The sequence below is a fragment of the Lepisosteus platostomus genome, chromosome 1 (genome assembly GCF_059453375.1).
Source record: "Lepisosteus platostomus isolate fLepPlt1 chromosome 1, fLepPlt1.hap1, whole genome shotgun sequence".
Taxonomy (NCBI): domain Eukaryota; kingdom Metazoa; phylum Chordata; class Actinopteri; order Semionotiformes; family Lepisosteidae; genus Lepisosteus; species Lepisosteus platostomus.
Genome location: NC_142611.1, coordinates 21,056,112 through 21,062,258, shown reverse-complemented (window position 1 = coordinate 21,062,258; position 6,147 = coordinate 21,056,112).

The following is a 6,147-nucleotide window of genomic DNA, read 5'->3' as shown; positions in this document are numbered from 1 at the left end:
ACCATGGACATTACATCTCTGTACACCGTCATTCCCCATAATGACGGCCTTACAGCCCTCAAGCACACTGGAGAAACGCACAGTGCTTGATCCACCCACACCCTGGTATGCCTTGCAGAATTGGTCCTCACACTGAACGCATTCTCTTTCAATAATCTTTTTTACCAACAGGTCAGTGGAGTTGCCATGGGCACCAGAATGGGACCAAGTTATGCCAATATTTTTGTCGGCTGGGTAGAAGAACGCTTCTTCGCTTCCTACACTGGCTATGTCCCTGACCTCTACAAACGATATATTGATGACTGCGTCGGTGCTGCCACATGCTCCAACGATCAGCTTGAGTTCTTCCTGCACCATTTCACCAACTTCCACCCGTCCCTCAAATATACAGTTAACATATCTTCCACTACTCTTCCGTTTCTAGACATCAACTTCCCCTGGACCATCAACCCGATCAGGAACTCCCGCCGTAACAACCGCATTCCTTTGGTGCTTCCTTACCACCATAACACACTTCCTATCCCCAGGACCATTAACCACAACTTTTCCATCCTACAGGATGATCCCTCCATTGGGGCCCTCTTTTCTGATCGCCCTATCATCTCATATCGCCGACCACCTAATCTGCGTAACCTCCTTGTTCACAGCTCCCTTGACCGCCGTCAACAACCATCCACACCAGGCACTTTCCCTTGCAACAGAGCTCGCTGTATCACCTGCAAGTACACAGCCACCACCACACTCATTCAAGGCCCCTCAGGACAATTCCGGATCACCCAGACAGCATCTTGTACCTCCAGCAACCTTATTTACTGTATCTCTTGCAGTAAATGCCCAGCCATCTACATTGGAGAAACAGGAAGGAGACTTGGAGACCGCTTCAGAGAACACGTCAGGGCTGTGAAGATTAAAGATCTCTCCAAGCCCATTGTTCCTCATTTTACCTCTGACAGCCACGACCACTCTAATCTCTCCGTCTGTGTTCTCAAAGACGGTTTTCCGAACTCATACATCAGAAAGACCACCGAAACTAAAATTATTCTCCAGCTAGGATCACACCTTCTCCCTTCTCTTAACGACAGACTACTGTTCTTTTACATTTTCTCCATTCATTGGAAGTTTCATTTCACACCTCTCTGCACCCATTCTGACTTCACACCTCTTGATTGGCCTCTCTTTCTGTCCCCTGCTCCCGCCTCTCACTCCTCCTCCCTCCCAACCTTTGTTCTCCCACTACTTTACCTTTGCCTATTGCCCTGTCTCTCTCACACCTGAAGAAGGCTCCACGGCCGAAATGTTGTGTTCTCTTTCTTCTTTTTTTCAGCATGGATTAAACCTATTACTTGTTCCTTTGCAGCATTCTAGATAGTCTGGAAAGTATTTAATAGGTTGTGGTTCAATTTCACCATATCAATGATCTACTTCAAATTCAGCTTCAATATATTACTACTCATCTTTGAGGGCTTGAATGGTTTGCCTTTTGGGAAAATCAGTGAGTTGTGAAATGTTAACTCCCCTATTCTTTCATTTTCCAAAACAATGTTCTCTTGCTCCAAGGCAATAGAATAATCTTCCAAACCAAGGGAAAGTGCAGTCGCTCAGCACTTTCAGCTCCCGTATTAAAACTCACTTTTGTACATCGTTTTTTAATTCTGTTTCATTTACTGTACACCTGTCTCATTTTATTCCAAAGTTCTATAATTTGAGGCATCCTGAAAGGTCTTATATAAAATAAAGGTCATTACTACTATTATTACTTATTAAATATTAAAGGGAAACTAAAGTCCCAAGTTCTCAGACCGGTTATTAAATCTCTGTAACAAAATAAATTAACGGTATCACAAAATTTAATAAATTAGAATTATGCACAAAATTGTGAGCTTTGAAAAGCATTGTCTCCATTTTGTTGCAAACCAGAGGTTTCGCCATGGGTGAAAGCGATAGTTCACACAAATTCCAATGAAAAACGACCATTCCTTGTCATAGGTCATGGAATGACTAATGTAATGTGATGTACTGTAGGAGCAAATTAGTTCAGGTTGTGCAGCAGACATTTCACTGCAGAAATGTTCCAACATGATCTGCGTGCACTGTTTACAAGCACTGTAGTATTTGTCAGAAAAAAACTGTGTTGAGGTTGAGAGCAATATTTCTATTGGATTAAAAGTGATATGTTCACAAGTCTACTTAATTACAATGTAGGACCTTTTCACATCACCAGCCATTTTGTTGCCTCATTCTGAATTGCAGAATATGGTGTTGCACATATCTGGAAATGTAATCTATTTTGTGATGTAAATTGGATCTTTTACATGTTACTGTGTACATTTTTCTTTCATTTTGGTTTGAAATGCACTCACCAATGCCAATTTTTGCTAACCCAAAATATAAAAATAGCAGCTGCCCTTTAAATATCCATCCATCCATTCACATTTTAACTGCTTTATCTAGTACAGGGTTGCAGGGGAGCCAAACCCTATACTGGCAGAAAACAGGCACAAGGTGGGTGGGATAAATTATGTTCGAGACACCAGTGTCACGCTCTGAACACCTAGAGGGTGCTCTACTTCTGTCCTGTTCCTAGTTCCCTGTGATTATTCATGTCTTTCCGGTGTGTCTTGTTGTGTTGCCTATTTACTTCCTGTGTCTGCTCTGCTCCTGGCTCAGCATTGAGGGTACGGATGTCATGAGACCCGCCTGGTCGCTCTTGTCCGTGGCCTGAGGGCATAAGTTTCATTCCAACATCGTCCGACCCCCCTGAGCCTGAACTAATCCCCGTGTTGCCCCTTTTACCACTACGCATAGGATCTCTACTGCTCTCCTTGTCATTCCACAGCATGCCCTTCTGACATCCGTGACAACCAGTCCATCCCAGGACCCACAAAGACATAAATACACACACTCTTATACCAAGGCCATTTTTTCCAGAAGCTGAAAAATCTATCAGTATATCTTTGGACTGTGGGAGGAAACCGGAGCACCTGTAGGAAACCCACATGAACATGGAAAGAACATTAAACTGCATGTAGATAGCAGCCCAGGAATTGAACCTGTGAAGCAGCTGTGAAGCAACAATGCTGTCCTAACCATCCTGTCACCCCTTAATTATTTATAATTGTGACTACAATATGTCAATCTAATATGCTATAATCAGTCTATCAATCCAATTAAATTTGACAGTGAAAATTGTGCTTACAGAGACTTGTGGCTGCACCTCCCTAACAACAATGTGCTCAAGATCCAGGTGAGACAGTCTGAGAATCAAGGATTGCATACACATAGACAATATGAAAAGAAAGTCCCTGATTTTTAATTATCAGGTTGTAGGTTCATGTCATGTTTGACACACTGTAAGTGTACTGTACCTTTAAGGACTGTCAATCGCTCCACTGATCAGTGCAGAATGCTGCCTGTCTGAAAGACAACAATAAAAACATAAAACATTATTATATTATACCTACTAAGGATATTTCAGCTAAATGGTGCTGTCCTTCAGTCTTTTTCTTGTTTCATTACTTTTCTTCAGTCCATAAAGATAAACTCTTTACAACTGTAAAACTTTTGAGCTACCAAACTTCTGCACGGTTTTGCATATCTACTGTACTTGAGGAGCTACAGGTTCCTTTATTTTGGTATGTGGATCTTTGTTTATGAAATATTATAAATGTTGCTATGAAAACTGAACAGCTGGTAGGATTGGCAAGAGGCAGGCAAGTGCAGCTGGTGGTTGGTTCATCCATGGGAATCAGTCTTTATTTCCATATATTGACAAGGTTTCTGAGCCAGTTCTGATTCACAAAGAGGCATGAAACATTAATTACAAGTTGTGCTGCTCTTTGCCAAGGGAAGCTGTGTGAAACAGCTAGCTCACACAATCACAGACTGTTGTCATGCACTGGAATGAGATCCGGAAATTTCTAGCATGTGGAAAACAATTGTTGCCCTACCTTTGAGTAAACACTACTCACTATCTTATCCCAATAGCTAAACCAGTTGTTCACATTTAGGGATTCCTGCTCCAATATCTATTATAAAACAGTGTTAATATCCCCAGAACTGGAAAAGTTAAAGGGACATCAGCTGGAGAACCGGTTACAAATAAGCAAATCCCTAAGTGGAAATTCTTCGAAAAGTTCTTTTACCCTGAAATACATAGAATGTCTAGATTAATCAAATGTAAGGTTATGTACTGTATTTATACAAGCCAAACTCAAAAGAGGGTAATTTGGATTGCACACACTCCTCACATTAGCCTTTTTTATCCAGTTTTGAAAGAAGAGTTAGAACAACATTGATACCCAAAGACAAAATTGTGGGCACTTACTTGCAAAGCACAAAAAAATGTCAAGAGGTACATCAGATGGAAAAGAACAAGTAGAAACGAACACAAAGGAAAATGTGTTTTGGTTGTTGAGGAAACATCTGAACTGTTTTTCTTTCTACCTTTCAGCATTGAATTTGCATCTACTTGTTAATTTACAAAAAAAATAATGTTTTGTCTAAAAATATCTGGTATTACACCACATATTGTGAGGAGGCATTAACAAGAAAATGGATGGAAACTTTTCAGATGGCATATTTTACAATAGTAGAGACACTCATACATAGAATAAATGTGCAACAGAGAGGTTACTAGGCAACATACATTAGTTCCCTAAAAGCACTGCTTGCCAAGATGAGAAAGACAAACTTTCAGTTTAAAATCTTGGCCTTAAACTTTTAAAGCATAATTTTTCAGTGTTGTACTGTTCTTCATGTACAGTACGCTTGATGTTGCTTGTCTATTGTGGTTGGGGTTTTAAGAGGAAGGAATGAACCCTTTAAAATAAAATAAAACTAAGGTTCTAAACCTCAATAGCAATGTTTTATATTCATGTGTTTTGCAGAATTTAGAAGTACAAACTGTAAATGTAAATGTAAAGGTACAAGGGTGTTTGATACAGTATGTGTAAGGTACACAGAAGATAGTCACAAACATTCTGTGAACTTCCTCTTCAGTGTGGTTGTTTGATTTCATATGCTGTGTTGTGACATTTTTCCATAATGTAATGAAATGGTTATTTTTCTCTCTGAAAGCTTAAATAAAATCAGAGAAAGAGATTTGTTACAAACTGTCTTTTTAATGTGAATTACAAATAGTATTAGGTAATGACTAAAATACACACATGGAAAAATAGATGACACCTTCATAGCATACCACACATTTAAAATCCATGAAACATTAAAAAGATTCTAGTCTTTTAACTCTTATTATTTGCATTTTACTTTACAATTTATTATTTTTTGGTGCTTAATTCTTGTTCTCTATACCACAGCACTAACTCAAACTCTATTCCCAGGATTAGAGTGAAATACATACACAGTACATTGCAAATGTATTCACACCCCTTCAACTTCAACTTCCTGTTGAAAGGTGAATTTTTGTCCTTGATTTATGTCTTTGATTGACTGAAGCAGATTTTCCTCTCAGAAATAGCAATACTTAGCTTCATCCATATTCCCCAGTCCCTGATGATGAGAAGATGACCTGTATCATAACGCTGCCACCACCATGCTTGACAGTGGATATAATGTTATCTGGATGATGTGCTGTTTTGGGTTTGTGCGTTTATACAGTATTTTTCAAAAAGTTGTCATTTGGTTTTGTCTGGCCACAAAAATAGTCAAATGTTTGCAATATCACTTAAATGCGTTGTTGTAAACATTAGGTGAGTGTTGAAAAAGAGGCAATATATACAATTACACAATAAGGAGTTTATTAAATACATAAAAAATCAGGTTCTGACTCCAGTTTGTTATACATATAATAAAGATAAATTAATTAACTCCTAAAGTCAGGTATTACCATGCATTACACGGCATGCTTATTCATTTACTCTCCGACATAGCATGATAATAGCATTAATAAGCAGGCCTAAACATAGACAAGATGAACAAATATGTATTAACAATAATTAATACAACAACACAAAACACAAAAAATGGTTTCATTGTAGACAGATATATTCTGTATGATCAGTGAATCTCTGAATTCTGCCTTCTGTGGGCATGGAAAATCCTCAATTTCACCCTAATTAACTGAATAGCTGCTTAAAATGCTAAAAAGAGAGAATAAAGTGAATCTTAACTAGGACTTAATCTCCTTCT